Source organism: Microcaecilia unicolor, chromosome 7 (assembly GCF_901765095.1).
Source record: "Microcaecilia unicolor chromosome 7, aMicUni1.1, whole genome shotgun sequence".
NCBI lineage: Eukaryota > Metazoa > Chordata > Amphibia > Gymnophiona > Siphonopidae > Microcaecilia > Microcaecilia unicolor.
The window spans coordinates 76138351-76164493 of NC_044037.1; positions in this window are offsets into that span (position 1 = coordinate 76138351).

Sequence of the window (26143 nt, forward strand, 5' to 3'; positions counted from 1 at the left end):
CCTGAAAGTGAAGCTGGAAAGGACAATCAGGCTCTATGTCTGCTGCAGGTATTATAGCAGTGGACTATGACCCAAGGGGTCAAGGCTCCAGTCCCATTTCAACTTTTTTTTCTTTATATTTTTTTAAATAATTCCAAGCCTTCCAGAAACAGAAAAAATATCTATTGTCCTTAAATATATAAATTACTTGCAAGCCTGAAGGATATTGAAGTACATTCAAGTACAATAGGTATTTTTCAGGTCCTGGATGGATCACATGTACCAGAAAAAGAGCTATAGTGGGGGTTTGAACCTGTGCTCCTTGGTTTACTGTCCACTAGATTAACTACTAGGCTACTCCTCTGGCAAGGACAATATGTGTGGCCATATTTTTGAAAACTATACAGACATTTATGTTCCTGTTTTTTGTTGTTCAAAAGCTAGATGTTTCACTGTGGAAAATGGTTATCCATTTTGGATGTTTTCATTGCAGAAACATCCATTTCACAGCCATAATCGAACAGAAAATCTAGACATTTTCCCTGTTTGATTATGGATGTGAGATGGATAGGGATTTTTGGACATTATGAGTAGATATTTTTTTTTGGACTTAGGTGTTTTTTTTCAAAATGCCCCTTGATGTTACCATGTTTCTCCTTTACCTCCTTGCAGCTGAAAACAAAATCTGATCATCATCTCCATTCAAATAGGCTGTCATTCAAAAAATGAATGAATGTACCCAAGGGATATAGAAAGATATTAAATAGTAGAGACAATAATGTGGAGCCTTGAGGCACTTTGTATTCAACCAAAAAGTGGAAGATAAGGTTACTTTCACATTCACATTTACTTTCAGTCAAAAATATTTAATCCAAGCTAAAGGTAGCAATGCCTATCTGTTCACACCAGCTCAACAATAACCTATGATCAATCAAATGAAAGGCATTTAACATATCTAACAAAACATTTCACATATCTTTGATCTAACTACCTCATAATATCATCTGAAAGTGCCACTAAAATTAGCTCCATACTATGGTCTGGTCAATCTGGCTTGCAACTCAGTGAAGTCCTCTAAAGATAATAAAAAAAACTTACAGTTGATACACAACCACTCTATAACCTTTTTCAGAAATGTAACATTAAAGATTGAATGACAGCTAGACCCAGTCATTGGAGCCAATGACCCTTGTCTCAATAGGTGCCTAATTCCTAAACATTTCAACTGATAGGGGCACTATTCTCCTTCTACAGACATCATAATAATAATATGTAACCAATTTAACGTATAACCTGAACAGCTCTTCATTAAAATGGAAGTGAAAGGATTCAATGGACAAACCATAACATTAAAGATTTATATGACGTCACAACTGATAGCTCAGGACATAGGAGCCGACTCTGTGGGTGCTGTGGGTGCTTGAGCACCCCCAATATTGAGAAAATTCCTTGTATGTATCCATGGAGGAGTTATTTCCATTGGGCTTAACACCCCCAATTTTAACAAGTTGGCTCCTATGGCTCAGGATGATTTACAGAGTATAAAAAAATCATTATTAACAACAATTATAAACAAAAATAATCAACTAAAAAATAAAGTCTGCATATCAAGAATTATAATATTTCTGAAAGAGCCAGAATTTCAGCTGTTTTCTGAACTTCAGAAAATCAAGCTCTAATCTGAGTTCAGCTGGCAAAGAATTCCAAGAAATAACAGTTGTAAAAGAAAATAGTTTGTTACAAGATGATTGTAACCTGAAAGAAGAAAGTAAAGGAGCCACAAGTTTATTTCTATGGATCAATCTACAAGAGCCACAGCTTGTCCTTAAAGAAAGTAGTGAGATTAAATACTCAGGACATCCTCCATGCAGTATTTTAAAAACTAGATATAATGATTTAAATTTGATCCTGGCAGCAACAGGAAGCCAAAACAAACTTTTTAGTAAAGGGGTTATATTATCAAGTTTGGATTTATATAGTAGAATCCTTGCTGCTGTATTTTGTAATAATTGGATCCTGATAATCAAATTCTTGGATAGACCCAAATGAGTTGCAGTAATCAATTCTAGAAAAAAATCAAAGCATGGGCTATTTTTTGCATGTTATCTAAGGAAACATAAGCATGGATCTGACACATCAGATGAAACTGAAGAGATACTGAAGAGAATAGTCACATTATATGAAAGTCATCTTTCAATTCTGTGTCTAACTAAACTCCTAAACTATGAATCACTGATTGTAAGGCAATATTTTTACCATCTAGTATGGGATTTATAGTTGGAAAAGAAGAGGATTTTCCATTCACCCATTACAATGTTGTCTTATCAGAGTTCAGTTTCAGATAGTGCTTTATCATCCCATTAGAAATTAAAAAAAATCACTCATATCATCAAAACGTTTTTGAATAGTACCCATATGAGGAAAAATGATCTGTACATTGTTAGCATATATGAAGTAAGACAGACTTAAAGCTTTAAGCTCTCTTCCAAGGGAACTAAAAAACTACATTAAAAAATTGGAGACAAAGGGGGCCCCCTGTGGTACTCCATAATCGGAATTCCAAGTAGATAAACGTGCCCCATTTCTATTGATTTTGTAACTTCTGTTTTTAAAAAAGCTGAAAACCAAGACATTATTTGGCCAGAAATTCCTATCAAATCCAACTTGTCTTAACAGTAAATCATGATCAACTAGATCGAAAGCTGCTGAAAGGTCCAACTACATCAAAATAGTAGATCGACCTTGGTTGATCAGTAACCTAAGTTTGCTGACAAGAGATAATAAACACGTTTTCTTACTGTAGAATTTTCAAAAACCAGATTGCATGTGGTCTAATAAGTCAAATTTGTCCAAATATTTTTGAAGATGAGAAGCTTCTGCTAATTTTGCAAGAAATGAATATCGGCTCTGGGGTGGTAATAGGAGCAATTATCAGTTGGTTTAGGAGGATCTTTCAAAATAGATTGAAAAGAGATGGTACTAATACTAATTGTAAAACTCCCTTGCGTAAATGTCAAATTCAAAATTATTTGTAACCATAGGAGTCCAGCCTCAGGTAGAATCTTTAATACAGAAACAGGACTTGGGTCAAGATCATAACTGCCCTTACCTAATTTTAATATTATATTGGAAAAAGTATCCAGAATAATTTCAGGAAAAATGCAGCAATTACAAACAGTTGGAATCTCATTGGACTAAACAATGATAGGTTCATCATTATTGTATGAGAGAAACTGAATGTTGGACAACTGCAATCTTAAGGTAGAAATCTTTTTTTAAGTAATTAGCCATCTCAGAAGCTGGAGGACAGGACTGATTACCATCGATTGAAGGATCTCTAAACAAAGAATTGTACAATCTGGATATGAGAATAAAAATCATTCACCCTCTTATAAAGCTTTCCACAATAATACAATTTTTTATATAAGTTTTAATGCATTCACTCCATTTTAACTTGTCACTGTCCTGTCCAGAGGAGATCCAAAGTCTTTCCAGCTTCCTATACTCCCTCTTTTTATTTGCCAATGAGATAGTGTACCACGGGGATGAAATGACTTAAGGTTTAATAGTCTTATAGAGTGATATCAATGAGTTTGGACAATTCTTCATTCCAGTTAGCAATCATTAGATCAATATTAGTGGTAGACAATTGCTTAAACAAATGGTTGGCTTGTGTTACAAAAGGTCTATATCAAATTTGGTTCTTACCCTTTTAGCTATTGATTTAAGCACTTGATGGGTTGAGTCAGATTGCATGGACAAATTAAATTCTAATTTGTAGTGATCAGTCCACATCAATGGAATGACTGATACACCCTCGGTTTGAAATTTAGTGCTAGCTGACTCAGAAACAAACACACCATTGAGATCATGACCAGCAATATGAGTAGCTGGAGTAGCTAATCGCACATACCCAGTGATGGCATAAAATCAATAACAGACAAAACTAAAGGGCAATATGTTGCATCAGATCTTTGAGAGAATCTGAAGAATTAACAGGAGAGCGGTAAAACAAGTAAAATCCCTATGGGGTCACAATTCAGGGAAGAAATAGCTGCAACAGATAAAATCTCAAACCCACTATCAGACAAACCCTTTTTTAAAGTGACAGGTAACCAACTTTTAAAACTAAAATTCTTCTAGTTTTATGAATTGAATGAGAACTGAACAAAGGTTTACATCCAGGTGGACATAAAGAATGTAGTACGGGATCCTCATTAATGGTAAGCCAAGTTGCAGTATGCAAAGCCAAACCTGTATCTGAATCCCCAACCGTGTCTGATGTAGCATTAATTAACACACATGGCATAGAAACCCTCTGGTTATCAGCAAGGGGAACTATATTAACCTTTTCTAATTCCACTATATCTTTTTTGAGATACAGCTCTGAGAATTGAACGCAATACTGACCTAGTCCCTGAATGACTGGAATGTGCTGAACCTGGGTACAATAAATTAAGTGACTTGGTTGTCTTTCAAAATGAGTTCTAAGTTAGACTGAGCGTCTTCCAAAAAAAAAAAGAAGGAATAGAAAACTGAGATCCAGTTAGTGTCACTTCAACAAACAATGATGGAAAAACTAACAAATAGACTAACCATAGAGCAATGAGCTCTAAATATGAGAAAGTCATAGTTAGATCATTGTAACAATAACATTTATAAAATTAAAATTAATTCCAAAATAAAACAGATAAACAAGTAAATGTTAATTAAATTATACCACAGATGACGCCCACAAAGCAGCACACTAAGGGGCAAGACAAGCCCCTTTGGCAGCATGCCTCAAAATGTTTGCAACACTTTTATTACAGAAGCCAAGTGGAAGTGATATCATCAAGGGGTAGGGCTACACCATGCCACCCAAAAGCACTGCCAAACCAAGGATTCCAATGAAAAGAGGATTTGCTGGAACAAGGATGGTAAACATCATATAGTAGCATCAAAGATTTCAGTGGCTGCTTCAAAGGTTTGGTGTGCTTTTATTGCGGAAGATAGGAAAAAATGATGTCAACAAGGGCCAGTGCATTCATACCATGTAAAATACTTTGCAAAGCTTTTGGCAGAGAAACAGAAAACAGCTTGTCCTACTACCCGGGGCGAACCTAACCTCTAATCCTAATACGGACACCTGTGTTCATATCTGTTACTCTCCTTCTCGTTAATTATTTTGCATTCCTTTGACTCTTTTCCCTATTTTAAATTGGCATTCTTTTCCTACTTTCATTTTATTCAATTTTGGAAAAGCAGTCCATTAAACATAATAAACCATAAATAATAGAGAAAGCATTTCAAATTCATTAAAATGACACTTTTTTCCATTATTAACATAGCAATATAGTAAATGACAGCAGATAAAGACCTGTACAGTCCATCCAGTCTGCCCAACAAGATAAACTAATTTTACATGGTATGTGATATATATGTATACTCAAGTTTGATTTGTCCTTGCCATTCTCAGGGCATACAGAATAATCTCACTATCCCATTTTAATGCTAACCCATCATCAGCCTCACATAAGGCTCACAAAAAATTTACTACTTCAGGGATCTTTCCTCTCTCTTTTGTCTCCTCAGATGGATTTTTCACAGGCTGAAACAATTCTTTATAATGTTGTCAAGCGTAAACCTCTATGAAATAAACATCCTCTTGTTTCTTCTAATCAATAAACAAAACTAATTCACAGCTCTCTGCCAAGCTTTCCTATCACATTGCTGCTTCGTCTTACACCAACCCTATTCTATCTTTTTTTTAAATTAAAATATATAGACTGCACAATATCCCTTTAGTCAAGTCAGCATGGTTTAGATGCAACACATGTAGGATCGATAATCAAAGTGATTTAACTGGTCAGGAACAGCTCCTGGCTGGTTATATCTCTCGTGTGGGGCTATCCTCTGATATTCAGTGGCACTTATCTGGTTAGTTAATCCATTGGAACAAAACCGACTATTTTGTGGGTGGTCAAAGGGTGGAGTCAGCCCTAAACCGCATAAGGTGACCACATAAATAGGACTGCATAAAACACAGTCCGTCTTATGTTTATGTGGTTTATCTTATGCAGTTTAATGCTGACTATTGTACTTAATCACATAAGTTTTAGCTGGCCACATACAAGCAAATATTCAATGCTGGGTCCCAGACATGGCCCGTCACTGAATATCTGGGTATAAAGGTCTGAATTCTATATATCACAAGTAAAAAAAATCAGCACCGAAAAAATATGCCTAGACATATTCCATAAAGTACGTCTAAATGTAGGCATACTTTATAGAGTATGCCTAAATTTTGGCACGGTTTATAAAATATGCTGAGTGGTCGTCCGTGTGACTAAATTTAGTTGCAGGGAGTTATGCCAAATAAAACTTGGTGTAAATGCCGATGCCTAAATTAGGTGCAGACTGGGTGTATTCTATATCAACGTGCATAGATTTTAGAAACTCCCGCAACCTGCCCATGGCAACGCCCCCTTTCCAACTATGTGCTTTAGAATTTATATGCATCATTTTCATACGCTTAGACAGTTGTGCTTGTAAATTCTAATTAATGCCAATTAATGCTAATTGCTTGTTGTCAATTATCAGCACTGATTGGCTCGTTAACTAAATAACTTGAGCATGCAAATCCAGAATACAACTGGATTTGCACATACAACATAGGTCCATTATATAGAATCCGGGGGAAAGCCAGCAGTGGCCAAAAATGGTGACCGCTGCCAGCTGAATATTGACCCTGCATATTAATACTAGAGCTGTACCGAATCAGGGCCGCTGAGAGGGGGGGGCAGGGGGGACAAAATTCCCCTGGCCACAGTGCCCGATCTCACCCACCCTCGGCTTCGTCAACCGTTCGCCACCGTCTGATGCAACTTCCGCAAGGGCGGGACACAGGGAGGGAAGTCCCGAAGAGAGGTGAATCCGATCTGCTGCTGCTGGCTGTGCTTTCAGTCACGGAGCGAGGTGACAGGTGAGATGCTGTGATGATTTCAATGCAAGGGGCCCGGCCCAGTGGCGGACAGAGGAGGGCAGGTGGGGACTGAGGCATGGCGGCCCTATACCGAATAGTATATTATTACTATTCAGCCAAATATTATTCAGCCGTATGCAAATATCGAATACAAATAACAAATAATAAAAGAAGCAGCGTGAAATCAGACATCAGTGTTTATTTCAATAGGATTTACTACAGTAAAGCCCCGGTTTATTCATATTCAGATTTAAATCACTATTTGGCTGAATATGAATAATGTATTTGGGGCAGTATTTGGGACAAATCAAATTGAATATGAATATTCAGTACAGTCCTAATAAATATATAAAATAAAACAATAAAATTAAAAACCTAAAAAAACTCCTTTATTCCCTTTACCATCCATGAAACCTCTGTTTGTCTATGTCAAATGTTCAGCGCTACATGTGTCTGGTAGCGCTATATAAATGCTATTAGTAGTAGTATTTTGTCAAACCCCTCAGGAAGAAATAGGTTTTTAACATCTTACAAAAGTTTTTAAAATCAGGCTCTAACCTAATTTCCAAGGTACATTGGTTTAACCAAGTAGACATCTCAATACTCTTCTACTGTCCATAATTTCAGCTATCGCAATATATCTCATATCCTGACCGCAATTGTTCACCAACTCATCAATCAACTTATAATCCTTCAATGTAAGCAACAAATTCATCCAGCCTACCTCCTCTATTCATCACCAATTCATGTGGTTCACAATTTCAATTGCTGTCTTATATGAGAATGCAAATTTCAAAACCTTATGATCTGACCAGGGGACTTCCTGAATATCCCGAAAGATGCAAGTTCATAAGCTATTATCAGAAAAGTGAACCTCGGCTAAATGGGAACCACCATGACTTCAATAGTTTTCTAAAAAATCATCTCATTTAGTTCAAATCTAAACCTCCTGCTACTTTTGTATCAGAGCTTTCTGAAAATTAGCCCTTAGATCCACAGGTACAAAGTATATACAGATCTGCAAACTGTTGGAATGTAATTGTATTTTACATGCATTGCCTGTCACCTATTATTTCTCTGTGATTACTCTGTGACCTCTGATGTGAATTACTTAGAGAGGTCACACAGCTATGCAACTTCCTGTGGGGGTTAGACACAGCAGATGCAGCACATGGAGCACATGGAGCTCATGATCTCTCCTAACCTGAGAGGATCTATGGTGGTGTGAGCATCCATTACCATCTAAGCACATGGAAGGAGCTGATAATACAAATGTATAGCAATATGTATATATAAGCCTGTCTGATTATAATCTAACTACAAACTGTGAGTAAACAGATGTTTTGTTACTTCAACTTTAAAGTGACTCAGCAGTGAATTATTCAGGGGTGAATGAGAGAGAGATGAAGAAAGAAATTAACATTTCTAAAGCTGAAGCTGTGTGTACTAAGATCTGCTGATTATTTACTACAAATAATCCAACAAAAGGGTTATGGGCCCAGGGCTCAGGAATTGAAAAAGAAGAGAAATATTACCAGGCAAAAAAAAAAAAAAAAGGCCACATTTTTCTCTTAAGTTTTAAAGGAAAGATTCAGTCTGTCTCTCTCTCCCCCCACACAGCAGACAGAAGGCTAAGAAAATGGCTGAGGGAAGAAATTCACCATTTTTCTATTCTCTCAAGGTGCCTAGATTAACTGAGTTTAATTATCGGCAGTGGGAATTAAGATTCATATGTCTCCTTCGAGCAAAAAGATTAAATATATGCTTAGATCAAGACAGAACAGCTGAAAATATGGCTGAATGGGACAATGCAAACTATTATGTGAAGTGCATGCTTTTGGAAGCTCTCTCAGAGAAACAAGCCATATTAGTGGAGGGAAAAGATACACCAAAGGACATTTTATATAAACTGAGAACTATGTATGCAACTACATATGCAAAGCAGCAACCAATTTGGCTGGCAGAGTTGAATGAAACCAAATTAAGGGATAAAAGTAAATGTAATGATCACATTATGCATCTTATGTCTTCATTTCAAAAGCTAGAACTTTCTGGAATTCCCATGTGTGATGCATTGAAAAGAGCATTTCTTTTTACCTCACTATCAAAGAAGTTTGATGTTTTTAGGTCTGTAAATGAGGCCATTGAAGGGCAATCTTTTGAACAGACAACATCAAAACTAAGGCAGGAATGCATAATAAATGATTCTGAGGAGATGTGTTCTCAAAGTCAGTCAGAGAGAAATGAAACAAATTTCTTGGCAAAGAACAGAGGAAGGCGGAGCTATGGGAAAACTCCACCCAAGGGCAAGCTGATTTGCTACTCATGTGGAAAGGAGGGACATGTATCTAAATGGTGTAAGGAAACACAAAACACTCCCTCTAGCTCACCTAAGCCAATGGAAGAAAAGAATTTTCAAACCAGGAAATGTATGAAGGACAAAGATAAACACAAGGGCTTTCTAATGGCAGAAAAATCTTTGACTATGGTAAATAATAATTCAAATGAAAGTACTTGGATTTTGGATTCAGGGAGCACATGCCATTTAACCAATTGTAAAGATTTCTTTCAGGAAATGTGTCCAGAAGAAGGTATTCTTAAAACTGCAAACGCAGGGACTGCTAAGATCCAAGCCAAAGGTATTGGATTCTTAAAATGCAAAGTGTCTAATGAAGTTAAAGAAATTCCTGTAAGTGATGTCTTGTATATTCCCCAAGCAGTTTGCAATATGCTTAGTGTATCTACATTAGATAAGAAGGGATTTGTGATTCATTTTGAAAACAGTAAGTGCACAATCTCTAAAAATGATGAAGTGTATGCTGAAGCTTTTATGCATAATGATGTTTATAAGCTGAACATTTCAGGTGAAGCCTCAAATATGGCGCAAGTAAGGAAGAATGATGGTAAATGTAGTCTGGAAATCTGGCACCGCCGCCTGGGACATCGTGATTCTAAGGTGATCCAGGATCTTTACAGTAAGCAACTGGCCACCGGCATTCAGATAAGTGCAGATGCTGGTAAAATGGAGAAATGCATAGACTGTGTTACTCAAAAAGGTGTGAGACCCTCATTTCCTGCATACACAGGAAATAGGAGTAATAAAGTGCTGGACTTAATACACAGTGACTTATGTGGACCGTTTAATATCCCATCATTGGGAAATAACAGATTTGTGCTAATATTCTTGGATGATTTCTCTAGATACTGTGTGGCCTATTTGCTGAAAGAAAAAAGTCAAGTCACAGACATGCTGAAGAAATACGTAGCCATGGTGAGCAATAATTTGAAAGAAAACCAAAGGTTCTTCAGACCGACAATGGTGGTGAGTTCACTTCACAAAGCATGCGCACATTTCTAGAACAAGAAGGCATTCAACATATCACAACAGTAGCTTATACACCAGAACAAAATTCTGTTGCAGAGAGAAAATTTAGGTCACTTGTGGAAATGACCAGATGTATGCTGTCAGATAGCAATCTCCCTAAAAGACTATGGGGGGAAGCCATTCTCACAGCAGTGTACCTACAAAACAGAATGCCAACTAAAGGCGCTGAGCGCACACCACATGAGACATGGCATGGTAGGAAGCCAAACCTGTCACACATAAGAACATTTGGAAGTACAGCATATGCTCATGTACCAAAGCAAAGAAGGCATAAGCTGGATTCCACAACAGAAAGGGGCATTTTAGTTGGCTATGCTCCAGGACACAAAGGATATAGAATTTTGAATCTGAAAACTGGCATTGTTGGCATAAGACATGTTACATATTTTGATGAAAACAAAAGGGTTGATAAAGGCTGGATTATCCCAGATGAGCCTTATCATCCAGAATATGAAACTAGAACCATAATAGACATGCCAGTGTATATAAATGCCATACCAAGGCAGATGTCTGAAAGCAACTCATCTGTATCTAACGAGGAACAGGCAGAGGAAGCAGACACAGAAAGGATCATTGAAGAAGACAGTACAGTTGGAGAAGGGGAATCAATTGGAGAAGGACTCTCAGATTTAGAGGATGCGGAAAGGTCAGACCAACCTGTTGTCAGACGCTCATCCAGGGAAAACAAAGGTGTTCCACCCCTAAGACTGTCTTACCTAACAAAGTCAGCAGAAGCTCAAGAGCCCTTAACATGGGATGAGATTGAGAAAATGCCAGCAGAAGAAGCTGCTGAATGGCATAAAGCTGCACAAGAAGAAATTGATGCATTGGATAAAAATAATACTTGGATTCTTACAAAACTACCTCCTGGCAAGAAAGCTATAGGATGCAAATGGGTATTCAAGTTAAAAAGGAATGCACAAGGAAAAGTGGAAAGGTATAAAGCCAGATTAGTGGCAAAGGGATATCTTCAAAAATATGGAGAAGATTTTGATGAAGTGTTTGCACCTGTAGTGAAACACACGACAATAAGAACACTTCTGAGCATTGCAGTCTCAAAAGGCATGCAAGTCAACCACATTGATGTGAAAACAGCATTTCTTCACGGAGATATAACTGAAGACTTGTACATGGAACAGCCAACAGGTTTCATAAATACAAAACAAAGACAGCTAGTGTGTAAATTAAACAAAGGTCTTTATGGATTAAAGCAAAGTGCAAAATGTTGGAATGATAAATTGCATGAAATATTGACCAATTTAGGATTTAAGCAAGGTGAAGCAGATAAATGTTTGTACACTAGGTGCACAAATGGACAATATGCATACATTTTAGCTTTTGTTGATGATCTGCTCATTGCAAGCAAAAGTGAGCAAGAGTACAAGGACATTGTAAAGTGTTTAAACCTCAATGTTGAGATAAAAGAACTTGGTAATGTGTCATACTATCTTGGTATAGAAATTGAGAAACAAAATGATGGTTCTTATCTTCTAAGCCAGAAGCAGAAAATAAATGAGCTTATTGAAAGTTTAGGTATGCAAGATGCCCAAGTTGTAAGCACTCCCATGATCACTGATTTTCTGAAGGATGAAACAGTAAGAGAACCTTTACCAGATAACATCCAATATAGATCAGCCATAGGTAAGCTTTTATATCTAGCTACCACATACAGGGCTGATATAGCAAATGCAGTAGGAATTTTGAGCAGAAGGGTCAGCTCACCTACCAAATCAGATTGGACTGCAGTTAAAAGGATGGTAAGGTATTTAAAGGGTACCATTGATTGTAAATTAAAGATTTCAGCCAATAGTAATCCAAAACTAATATGTTACTGTGATTCAGATTGGGCAGGGGATCATTCTGATTATAAATCCACAAGTGGATATGTGTTTATGTATGGAAATGTACAAATTTCATGGGCCAGTCATAAACAAAGTATTGTGAGTTTGTCTTCTACAGAAGCTGAATATGTGGCCGTATCGGAAGCGTGCAGAGAACTGATGTGGATTGAAAAACTTTTGCTGGATTTCGGAATAGCTGAAAAAAGACCAATCCAGATAATGGAAGATAATCAGAGCTGCATCCGACTGTCACAGAATGACAAGGTTCAGTCACGCACCAAGCACATCGCAACGAAATACCACAACGTGCGAGAGTTGGCGAAAGAAGGGGTCATCAGTCTACACTATTGTCACACCAGTGAGATGACAGCTGACATCATGACCAAACCGTTACCCAGAGAACATTTTGTGAATCTGCGTATAAAGCTTGGACTTTGTATGAATAAATAATTGCATGACAGTTATGCATGAGAAGGGGTTTGTTGGAATGTAATTGTATTTTACATGCATTGCCTGTCACCTATTATTTCTCTGTGATTACTCTGTGACCTCTGATGTGAATTACTTAGAGAGGTCACACAGCTATGCAACTTCCTGTGGGGGTTAGACACAGCAGATGCAGCACATGGAGCACATGGAGCTCATGATCTCTCCTAACCTGAGAGGATCTATGGTGGTGTGAGCATCCATTACCATCTAAGCACATGGAAGGAGCTGATAATACAAATGTATAGCAATATGTATATATAAGCCTGTCTGATTATAATCTAACTACAAACTGTGAGTAAACAGATGTTTTGTTACTTCAACTTTAAAGTGACTCAGCAGTGAATTATTCAGGGGTGAATGAGAGAGAGATGAAGAAAGAAATTAACATTTCTAAAGCTGAAGCTGTGTGTACTAAGATCTGCTGATTATTTACTACAAATAATCCAACACAAACTACCTGCAGGGTTTAAAAATTGCTTTCTAAGAGAAAATGAATAACTATGATGCATCATGGCAAAAACGTAAAAGAAAATCAGGACTCACAGTGGAAGTCTGTTTAAACTAATGGCACTAGTAAAAAGCAAGACCAAAAAATATTGAAGAAATCTCATTTGTAGCAATGTCTAGATGGCACTTGATTTTTCCATTATAATGTGGATAACGTGGGAGGGGCATAATCAAACGTCGTTGGCCAAATAGATCGCCGGCGATCTATGTTGGCGGCGGCGCTACAGCTGGCCAGAACCGTATTATTGAAAAAGATGGCTGGCCATCTTTTTTGTCGATAATATGGTTTAGCCCGGCCAAATGCCGTGGAGTTCGCCGGGTTTGAGATGGCCGGGTTTGTTTTTCAGTGATAATGGAAAGTTATGTTGGCCATCTCAAACCCCGGCCAAATTCAAGGCATTTGGCCGTGGGAGGAGCTAGCATTTTTAGTGCACTGGCCCCCCCTGACATGCCAGGGCACCAACCAGCCACCCTAGGGGTCACTGTGGTGGACTTCAGAAAAGCTCCCACGTGCATAGCTCCCTTACTTTGGGAGCTGAGCCCCCCAAACCCACTACCCACAAATGTACTGCACCCACTAAAATTGCTCCAGGGACCTGCATACAGCCTCTAGGACTTATTGCTGCTGTATAACTTTGGCACACCAGTTCACACCTGAAGACTAATCTCTCTGAAAAAGTCCTTTCTTGAAATAACCACGTTTACTCACAGTTAACTGCAGATCAGAGGTTGTGCCCCACTGGCAAAGAGTCCCCTGGTACTAAGATTAGCAGTAGGTCAGAGCTGGCACAATGGTGTACAATGCCCTCTTTCAGCACCATTCAAGGTAAGAACTATGTTCTCTAACGTGGGTAACACAGGAAAGGGAACTAAAACTGGCTTACAAAAATGGCCACTACCGCATGGACCACAACAGGAAACAAAACAGGGCACACTCTGACCCAGTAAGCAGGGGGAAAAGCACCATGGGAGAAGAGCCCACTACCCTACACCCACCACAATGCATTGCTAATGTGACTCTGCAGAGCACCTAACAGAAAAGGTGTCACACTCACCCGAGAGCCAAATCGCAACCAGGGAAAGGCTGTCGGAGGATACAACACATTCAGCTGTCATGGAGGTGGGTACGGCATTTGAGGCTGCCATACAGGCTGGCAACAAAGTTTTTAAAGTGGTGTTTTATTGGTGGGAGGGGGTTAGTGACCACTGGGGGAGTTAGCGGAGGTGATCCCCCATTCCGTCCAATGGTCATCTAGTCAGTTGGGGCACCTTTTTGAGGCTTGGTCGTGAAAATAAAAGGACCGGCGAAATACTGCTTAACGACGCTTTTTTTCCATTATCGGCGAAAGTTGGCCATCTGGTAGCCACGCCCATGCCCACCCATGTCCCGCCTTCGCTAATCTACCGACATGCCCCCTTGAACTTTCGCCGGCGAAGCAACGGCAAAGCGGCGATGCTGTCAAAAATGCCGCTTTTGATTATACCGATTTCGCTGCTTTTAAGAAATCGCCAGCCATCTCCCGATTTGTGTCGGAAGATGGCCGGCGATCACTTTCGATTATAAGCTGGATAGTAACATAGTAGATGACGGCAGAAAAAGACCTGTATGGTCCATCCAGTCTGCGCAACAAGATAAACTCATATGTGCTACTTTTTGTGTATACTTTACCTTGATTAGTATCTGTCATTTTCAGGGCACAGACTGTATAAGTCTGCCTAGCACTATCCTCGCCTCCCAACCACCAGCCCCGCCTCCCACCACTGGCTCTGCCACCTAATTTCAGCTAAGCTTCCGAGGATCCATTCCCTCGGAACAGGATTCCTTTATGTTTATCCCACGCATGTTTGAATTCCGTTACTGTTTTCCTCTCCACCACCTCCCGTGGGAGAGCATTCCAAGCATCCACCACTCTCTCCGTGAAAAAATACTTCCTGACATTTTTCTTGAGTCTGCCCCCCTTCAATCTCGTATCGTGCCCTCTAGTTCTACTGCCTTCCCATCTCCGGAAAAGGTTCGTTTGCAGATTAATACCTTTCAGATATTTGAACGTCTGTATCATATCACCCCAAATATACGGTAGTATAGTTTTCTAACAATGCATGTCTTTCAGCTTATTTTTCCTTCTCTCTTTCTGTAGTTATCAATGTATCTATGCTATCAGAGACTTCTCGGGGTCATACTATGTTGAAATTTCTTAATGTGCTCATATGATAAGATATATGAAAGGTTTCTATCATTTTGTGCCAACAAGAAAAATATCCAGTACATCTGATCCGTGCCATTGGAACAATTCCCTTTGCATATAGCTAGATATATTTGGATCCATATGTAACCAATAGCCATAGCTCAAATTTTCTTGAAACATTTCAAAGGTGGCTCTGTGGCAGGAGTTTAGACAGTTCCATGGCAATTGTGTAGCATGATTGCATACGTTTACATGTTAAATAATGCAAATTTGCATTTTACTTTATTAAGGTTGTTTTATAACATTTCATGGGTGTCTGAGTAAACTGTTCTTTTTTTAATGGGAAAATGGATCTTACTGAACAGTTCTGGGAATGAGGAAACAGGGCAGAGAATAAAGCTAGGGGGATGAGTGAGGGATGGGGGGACATGAGGGAGGTGGGGATGAGGATGGAGCAGGAAAAGGGATCTCAGGGTGGGAGTGAAGTGGAAGGGGGATAGGAGATGGAGGGGATGGTGGGACAGAGCTGAAGGGGATGAAGATAAGGAAGTCAGTGGCGTTCCTAGCCTCGATGACACCCGGGGCGGATCGCCGATGCGCCCCCCATGCAAAATGACACCCCCCCCCGGGTGCACGCCGCTGGGGGGGGGGGGGTGCCGCGGCGCGCGCCTGTCGGCTGCAAGTTGGAATCGCTTCGCTAAATTCTCTCGTTCGCTGTAGCTCCCTCCCTCTGCCCCAGAACAGGAAGTAACCTGTTCCGGGGCAGAGGGAGGGAGCTGCAGCGAACGAGAGAATTTAGCGTAGCGATTCGAACTCGCAGCCGACAGGCACGTGCCGCGGCACCCCCCAGTGGTGTGCACCCGGGGCGGACAGCCCCCACCGCCCCCCCTTGGTACGCCACTGAAGGAAGTGAAAGTGAATTAAGGAGAAGGGAAGAGAAACCAGATGAATACTGAAAGAGGAAGAGGAACTCTGGGATCAGGAGAGTAAAGGAGGGTGGATCCCATCTCTCACACTATTTTCATGCTAATGCCCCTCACTTGTATACCTGACATACCATACCCCTCCAATCTTTCCCTCACTCACCCCACACCCCCAATAATTCCCTATTCTTCTTGCTCTTATTTTCCTTTCCTTCTAACTGTTACTTTTGCTCTTTTTCTGACAGATGTGTGTGGACTGATCCATAGTGTGTCTCTTCTTGCCAGGCTGGCATTTCTCTGCAGTGTTCCTCTTTCTGCTGACTCGTGTGTTCTGACTTTTTGCTGAGGAATGTCTCCTCCTGTAGGTTCACATGAGTTGACTCTACTTCATGATCTGTGTTCAAGCTAGTACCTTAATTAGTTGGCCCATAGCACTGACTACAAAAAAATATATATTGATAACCACATTTTAGTAATGTTGATCTATTTATAACTTTAAATAAACATATAAATATGCTTAATCTATAAGTGACCATCAGAAACTATGTATTAAAGGCTACTTCCCCTAAGAAGAATCAGAAGACAATCTAGTCATCTGTCCTGTGAGAGTATTTTTATTGCAAGCTACAAACGCTAGCACGGCTTTGTAAAAGACCCCCTTAGGGCACATTTTTGCATCTAACTTTGTACATATCCACTTACGCCTGCCAAATGCTGGTGTAAATGCTGGTACTCAACTAATGGCAGTTAGGCTCACAAATGCAGATAACATCGTGCCTACATTCTGGGGAAGCCCCTGACCCGCCCATACTCCTCCCATGGCCATGCCCCCTTTGGAGTTGCCTGCTATGAAATTTAGGCATGCATGTTATAGGATAAGGTGTAGGGTAGATCTGTATGTAACTCCTAATTACTGCCATTTAAGTGCTTGTTAATGCCAATTACTGATTATTAGTGCCTAATTAGCTAATACTTTTATGCACAGATCTGTGATCTACACCCAAACTTGCATGCCCAATTTGGGTGACCTATACTTAATCCCCACCTTATTTTGAACATAAGTGGACTTACTTCCTTCTGCTATTTCAGGGCAGAATAGCTCATGCACTATATTGAGTATGAACTCGTGGGGGATTCTACTACTTATATAATAAATTGGAAAATAAAACCATTACAGATATTGGATGTGGACTCACATGGCAACCACAATTCTTTGCTCAGGTACTAGAATTCTTACTCAAGGTTTTATCATTTATCTTACCATGATTAAGAATTGAAATCACCTGCTTAGACTCATGCTTCTATATTATATCTTCACTAGTAAAAAAGGCCCGTTTCTGACACAAATGAAACGGGCGCTAGCAAGGTTTTCCTCGGAGTGTGTGTGTTTGGGAGAGTGTATGTGAGAGTGAGTGTTTGAGAGTCAGAGTGAAAGTGTGAGTCCAATCCATGCTCCTCTGTCACCTGGCCCCTCCATTCATCCCTATCCAGCAATTCCGCTGTCTCCCTGAGGCCTGCCCTGCAATCCATATGCATCCATGGCCATCTGTCCCTTCCATTCATCCGTATCCAGCAATTCCCCTCTCCATGAGTCCTGCCCTTCCAATCCATGCTCCTTTGTCACCTGGCCCCTCCATTTTTCCCTATCCAGCAATTCCCCTCTCTGCCTGAGGCCTGCCCTGCAATCCATATCCATCCATGGCCATCTGTCCCCTCCATTCATCCCTATCCAGCAATTCCCCTCTCCCTGAGTCCTGCCCTTCCAATCCATGCTCCTCTTTCACCTGGCCCCTCCATTCATCCCTATCCAGCAATTCCCCTCTCTGCCTGAGGCCTGCCCTGCAATCCATATGCATCCATGCCCATCTGTGCCCTCCATTCATCCCTATCCAGCAATTCCCCTCTCCCTGAGTCCTGCCCTTCCAATCCATGCCCATCCATGCTCGTCTGTCACCTGGCCCCTCCATTTTTCCCTATCCAGCATTTCCCCTCTCTGCCTGAGGCCTGCCCTGCAATCCATATCCATCCATGGCCATCTGTCCCCTCATAGGCGTAGACTGGGGGGGGGGCGAGGGGGGGCAATGCCCCCCCAAACGACGCGAGGCGCCGCCGCGCCATTAGTTTAAAAAAAAAAAAAAAAAAAAAACCACATGCAGGCAGGCACGCGCTCCTCTCGGTCCGCTTGGCTTCCCTGCCCTCTCTATCTGCGTCCCGCCTTCCTCTGACGTCATTTCCTTTCGGGCGGGACGCAATCGCAGACAGAGAGGGCAGGGAAGCCAAGCGGATGGAGAGGAGCGTGTCCGTCTACCCCTCTCTCTTCCTCCCTCCCTCCGGCGCAGGCAGCAGTCTTCCAGCGTTCCTGGCAGCGGTAGCGTTGTACACGCTGCCTTCGGCTCTGCCCCAAAGCCTTCTCTTCAAGTTCCTGTTCCCGCATAGGTGGGAACAGGAACTTGAAGAGAAGGCTTCCGGGGCAGACCGAAGGCAGCGTGTACATCGCTACCGCTGCCAGGAACACTGGAAAAGCTGAAGACTGTTGCCTGCACCGGAGGGAGGGAGGGAGGAAGAGAGGGGGTAAACGGAGTCACCATCTTGGACCTCGCGGGGGGGGGGGGCAGTAGAAGATGGATGGGACTGGGAGGGGTGGGAAGCAGAGGGAAGGAGCAGGAGATGAATGGGACTGGGAGGGGTGGGAAGCAGAGGGAAGGAGCAAGAAATGAATGGGACTGGGAGGGGTGGGAAGCAGAGGGAAGGAGCAGGAGATGAATGGGACTGGGAGGGGTGGGAAGCAGAGGGAAGGAGCAGGAGATGAATGGGACTGGGAGGGGTGGGAAGCAGAGGGAAGGCGCAGGAGATGAATGGGACTGGGAGGGGTGGGAAGCAGAGGGAAGGAGCAGGAGATGAATGGGACTGGGAGGGGTGGGAAGCAGAGGGAAGGAGCAACAGATGGATGGGACTGGGAGGGATGGGACTGGGAGGGGTGGGAAGCAGAGGGAAGGAGCAGGAGATGGATGGGACTGGGTGGGGTGGGAAGCAGAGGGAAGGAGCAGGAGATGAATGGGACTGGGAGGGGTGGGAAGCAGAGGGAAGGAGCAAGAGATGGATGGGACTGCGAGGGGTGGGGAGCAGAGGGATGGACCAGGAGATGGATGGGATTGGGAGAGGTCAGGCACAGGAGAGGGAAGGAGCAGAAGATGGATGGGACGGAGGGATGGTGAGCAGAGGGAAGGAACAGAAGATGGATGGAACTGGGAGGGTTGGGGAGCAGAGGGAAGGAGCAAGAGATGGATGGGACTGGGAGGGTGGGGAGCAGAGGGAAGCCTACTGGAAAGAAGACACTGCATAAAACAGAAGACACTGGGATCAAAGCGAATAGAAAAACTAAATGATCAGACAACAAAGGTAAATAAAAGTATTTTATTCATAATTTATTAATTGAAATGTGTCAGCTTTTTGAAATATGCATCTGTGATATTTTGCCTGTAAATTTCATTTCCTTCCTCCATATTAGCATATTCATTTGCATATTTATATATGCAAATGATATGCTAATATGCTCCGCCCATTCTTTGCCCCCCCAAATGAAACAGTCAAACTACGCCTATGTGTCCCTTCCATTCATCCCTATCCAGCAATTCCCCTCTCCCTGAGTCCTGCCCTTCCAATCCATGCCCATCCATGCTCGTCTGTCACATGGCCCCTCCATTTTTCCCTATCCAGCATTTCCCCTCTCTGCCTGAGGCCTGCCCTGCAATCCATATCCATCCATGGCCATCTGTCCCCTCCATTCATCCCTATTCAGCAATTCCCGTCTCCCTGAGTCCTGCCCTCCCAATCCATGCCCATCCATGCTCCTCTGTCACCTGGCCCCTCCATTCATCCCTATCCAGCAATTCCGCTGTCTCCCTGAGGCCTGCCCTGCAATCCATATGCATCCATGGCCATCTGTCCCTTCCATTCATCCGTATCCAGCAATTCCCCTCTCCATGAGTCCTGCCCTTCCAATCCATGCTCCTTTGTCACCTGGCCCCTCCATTTTTCCCTATCCAGCATTTCCCCTCTCTGCCTGAGGCCTGCCCTGCAATCCATATCCATCCATGGCCATCTGTCCCCTCCATTCATCCCTATCCAGCAATTCCCCTCTCCCTGAGTCCTGCCCTTCCAATCCATGCTCCTCTTTCACCTGGCCCCTCCATTCATCCCTATCCAGCAATTCCCCTCTCTGCCTGAGGCCTGCCCTGCAATCCATATGCATCCATGCCCATCTGTGCCCTCCATTCATCCCTATCCAGCAATTCCCCTCTCCCTGAGTCCTGCCCTTCCAATCCATGCCCATCCATGCTCGTCTGTCACCTGGCCCCTCCATTTTTCCCTATCCAGCATTTCCCCTCTCTGCCTGAGGCCTGCCCTGCAATCCATATCCATCCATGGCCATCTGTCCCCTCCATTCATCCCTATTCAGCAATTCCCGTCTCCCTGAGTCCTGCCCTTCCAATCCATGCCCATCTGTCACCTGGCCCCTCCATTTTTCCCTATCCAGCAATTGCCCTGTCTCCCTGAGGCCTGCCCTGCAATCCATATCCATCCATGCCCATCTGTCCCCTCTATTCATCCCTATCCAGCAATTTCCCTCTCTCCCTGAGTCCTGCCCTCCCAATCCATGCCCATCCATGCTCCTCTGTCACCTGGCCCCTCCATTCATCCCTATCCAGCAATTCCGCTGTCTCCCTGAGGCCTGCCCTGCAATCCATATGCATCCATGGCCATCTGTCCCTTCCATTCATCCGTATCCAGCAATTCCCCTCTCCATGAGTCCTGCCCTTCCAATCCATGCTCCTTTGTCACCTGGCCCCTCCATTTTTCCCTATCCAGCATTTCCCCTCTCTGTCTGAGGCCTGCCCTGCAATCCATATCCATCCATGGCCATCTGTCCCCTCCATTCATCCCTATCCAGCAATTCCCCTCTCCCTGAGTCCTGCCCTTCCAATCCATGCTCCTCTTTCACCTGGCCCCTCCATTCATCCCTATCCAGCAATTCCCCTCTCTGCCTGAGGCCTGCCCTGCAATCCATATGCATCCATGCCCATCTGTGCCCTCCATTCATCCCTTTCCAGCAATTGCCCTCTCTCCCTGAGCTCTGCCCTCTCAATCCATGCCCATCAATGCTCCTCTGTCCCCTGCCGCCTCCATTCATCCTTTTCCAGCAAGTCCCCTGTCTCCCTTCCATGACCCCCCCTTGCATCCATGCTCCTCTCTCTCCCATGTCCCAGCCTGGGCCGCCCTCTTCTCCCCCCCCCCCCCCCCTTCGCATCCATGGTGTCGTTTCTCCCCTGCCCTCCCGCTCCCATTGTTTTTCTTTTGTGGCCACCCTCTTCGCTCCCCCCAACATGGTTTTTATTTTTTTTTTCTTGTTTTTAAATGTACCTCCGTGGTTCCGGCAGCGAAGCGTCAGGGAAGGAGGCGGTGCTCCCAACGTCTAGGTTTCCCTTCGCTGTGTTCCGCCTTCTTTTGACGTCATCCTTGACGTCAGAAGAAGGCGGAACACAGCGAAGGGAAGGCTAGACGTTGAGAGCGCCGCCTCCTTCCCTGACGCTTCGCTGCCGAGCGATGCGATTGGTTGAGTGTCATTGCTCCGCCTTCGACGTCATCACGTTTGACGCGTGGGCGGGGCAGACACAATGCGATCTCACCCCCTTCACTTTTGGCTAACAGAGGCTTCATTCGAACGTTGGAGGTGCGTTTTATATAGAGAGATGTTGGTGTGACTCTGCTTAGCTTAGTATCATATTCAAATTATGGATATTTATAATGCTATACTACAAATCATGGAAAAATATGAATTTGTCCAAGTGACAGGTTCGAAGAACTAATGCATAAGTATGTAGTAGAGAGACATACGGGAATGGGGATTGCGGGAATCCCTTGGAACATGTGGGATTCCTGTGGGTATGGAAGAAGTTACCATGGGATTCCCATGGGAGTGTATAAAAAGCTCTGGTGACTCCAGAATGAGACTTGGAATGCCCTGAGAGGGACAATTGGAGCACCAGAATGAGGCTTGGAATGTATGAATAGGCAGTTGGAGTGGCAGAATGAGACTTGGAATGCTCAGAGAGGCAGTTGGAACACCAGACTGAGACTTGGAACACTCACTGGTTGGATAGTGAATACCATCCAAAAAACCATGGGAGGTTGTTGAGGCTGGGAGGAAACAAGAGGGCTGCAAGCAAGTAAATAGTAGCATCAACTCCTGTGGGTATGGGCGGGGATGGAGGAGATTATGGGGATGAGTAAGGATGGAATGGATCTTAGTGGGTATAGGTGGATGTGGGTTAGATTCCATTGGGGATGAGCGGGGATGGGTGAAATTTCTGTCCCTGTGCAACTCTCCAATGTATTGCAAAAAGTTCATTTCAAATGATTTTCTTAAATATCTGAATGTTTCATTTTATTCAGATTGCCACTGTGCTCTATTAAAGATACCATTTTCAGCCAATCTTTGACTGATGCTGCTATAGTTGAAAAAGGAAGTACAAACTTTTATATAATAAGCTTTTATGCCTCAGATTGTTTTAACTTACACTTTTTTGATGGGTGTTCAAACATCTTTTACAGCCTGAAACTGGATTTTAATCACAAATATAGGAGAGATGGCCTAAGTCATGAGTCTGTATTTCATTCTCACTATAGAAGCACTTATCAGACTTTCTGTGGTCATGACCTCATTATCATGGCCACAGAAAGCACCTTACCCCTGGTTTCATGGCTGATGATGTTTCTATGTAAAGCCTACCCAGGTTGTGACCCTAAGCACAAGCTTTATTCATGACCCAAAGTTTGTGAAGCCCTGCTCTATAGTATCTGTCCAGTTTACACTGCAGATTATTGCATCATGCAGTAGTTGCAGCATATTGGGCCAGATTCAGTAAACGGAGCGCAAACCTAGGCGCCATTATGATGCACGCTGATAGTATTCTGTAAAGGGTGCTCTGCACAATGCACCCTATAGAGAATACTAGCTTGGCACACCCAAAGTTAGACGCAAGAGTCTAACTTTGGGTGTGAGCATTAACGTCTGCCAAAAGCTGGTGTAGATGCTTGTGCCCAACTGATGGCAGTTAGTCACAAATCCAGGTATTCTCTAATGTCACGCTTAATTTCTGGGAATGAACCTGACCCACCCATGGCTATGCCCTCTTTTGAGTTGTATGCTATAAAATTTAGGTGAGCATGTTATAAAACATGGTATGGGGCAGTTGCACATGTAACTCCTAATTACTGCCAATCAAGTGCTTGTTAATGCCAGTAATTGATAGTTACCAAAATAGAGCACAAGAAGCCTTCAACAGTGGACGCGTCACACCAGTAATTTATTGATAAAACCCAACACAATCCATGTTTTGACAAAATTGCCTGCATCAGGGGTTGAGTAGCAGTCTCAAACGTCAAATGTATCAATCAATCAATCAATGGAAAGATACAGGTCCTGATATTCAGACCGAGGGAGATAGTCGGGCTGTCTCCTGCGGTCAGCACTGAACCAGAATATTCAATGTTGGGCCGTTTCTGGTGGCCAGCATTGTATATCCAGTTTAAACTGGGATGGTTCCAACTTAACCAGCCAAATCGAATTTCAGCGCTAGCTGATCAAGTTGGAGCCAGCCAAAGATATTCCACCTATTGTGGTGGCCAAATATGGCCACCAAACTTAGCTGGCTCCATGGTGAAAATCGCCAGATAGCCAGTTATATTGCATGATATAACCAGCTATCTTTAAGCCACTATCTAGCAATATTCAGCACCAGATAACTGGCTATCTGGTGCTGGATATCGCCGAATAGCCAGTTAAAGTGCTGTTTTGGCGCTCAAACTGTTTTAAATTTCGGGCAGACAGGCCTCCAGAATCTAATTGTAGCTGAAAACATAAAGAAAGATGCCAAATAAACTGCACAGGAACATAGTATTACTTCAAAAATGCTTCCCGCAGAAGTCTAAGTTGCTGTGGACATGATAGTGTTACTCTGCCAATTCGTGACAGCTTAGACTTGTGTGGGAAGCATTTTTGAAGTAATGCTATGTTCCTTCGCAGTTTGTTGGCATCTTTATTTATGTTTTGAGCTACAATTAGATTCTGTAGGGTTGTATCTTTCCATTGATTGATCAATACATTTGACCTTTGAGACTGCTACTAGACCCCTGACATAGGCGGTTTCCTCGAAACATGGACCGTGTTGGGTCTTTTCAATAAAGTACTGATGTGACGCTCCCACTCTTGAAGGCTCCTTGTGCTCTTTTTTGGCTACTTGCTTCTGTTTGTGTGCTTTTTGGACTCACTCTTTTATGTATCCAGTAATTGATTGTTAGCCTTTAATTTACTAATTAGTTTTCATGTGAATCTGGGATCCGCACACAAGTTTGGGACACTTATACAGAATCTGAGGGATTCTGTATAGCTTAAAAGACATATTCCATCAATATTTAAAACACTGCTGCAACACAAACTATACCAAATGGTGGCCTAGGAGAGAGAATAATGCTGTATTATGTATGTTCCTCCCTATCCTAGACCCATAAGATGGCCCGGCTAGCCCTCAGATTTCCTAGTTTGCTGTCGTCAGCATAATTTTAGTTTCTCCCTGCAGCTGCATGTAAGATCACATGCCAAGGAGAAACTCAGGAGGAACTGAGGCTATGTGGCCCATATATGGCAGATACACATGGATATAACTTTGATGGTGATGAGAGACTGAGGACCCTGCAAAGTCCATGATGTTCCAACAGAAATATGTGTTCAGAGAAGAGGGACACTAGCAGGCTCATTTTCAAAAGAGAAGGACGCCCATCTTTCGACACAAATTGGAAGATGGGTGTCCTTTTCACAGGGTCGCCTAAATCGGTATAATCGAAAGCTGATTTTGTGCGTCACCAACTGCTTTCTGTTGCAGGGACGACCAAAGTTCACGGGGGCGTGTCGGAGGTGTAGTGAAGGCGAGACTTGGGCATGCCTAACACAAGGATGTCCTCGACCCATAGTGGAAAAAAAAGGGCGTCCCTGATGAGCACTTGGACGACTTTACCTGGTCCTGTTTTTCTTACGACCAAGGCACAAAAAGGTGCCTGAACTGACCAGATGACCACCGGAGAGAATCGGGGATGACCTCCCCTTACTCCCCCAGTGGTCACTAACCCCATCCCAGCCTCAAAAAATATCTTTAAAAATATTTTGTGCCAGCCTCTATGCCAGCCTCAAATGTCATACTCAGGTCCATCACAGCAGTATGCAGGTCCGTGGAACAATTTTAGTGGGTGCAGTGCACTTCAGGCAGGCAGACCCAGGCCCATCCCCCCCTACCTGTTATACTTGTGGTGGTAAATTTGAGCCCTCAAAAACCCACCACAAACCCACTGTACCCACATCTAGGTGCCCCCCTTCACCCGTAAGGGCTATGGTAGTGGTGTACAGTTGTGGGTAGTGGGTTTTGGGGGGCTCAGCACACAAGGTAAGGGAGCTATGTACCTGAGAGCAATTTATGAAGTCCACTGCATTGCCCCCTAGGGTGTCCAGTTGGTGTCCTGGCATGTCAGGGGGACAAGTGCACTACGAATGCTGGCTCCTCTCATGACCAAAGGACTTGCATTTGGTCGTTTCTGAGATGGGCGTCCTTGGTTTCCATTATCGCCGAAAATCAGAAACGACCAAGTCTAGGGATGACCATCTCTAAGGACGACCTAAATTTCAGGATTTGTGTGTCTCCAACCGTATTATCGAAACAAAAGATGGACGTCCATCTTGTTTCAATAATATGGGTTTCCCCGCCCCTCCATTGGGACATTTTGCGAGGATGTCCTCAGCAAAACGTGGGCGTCCATTT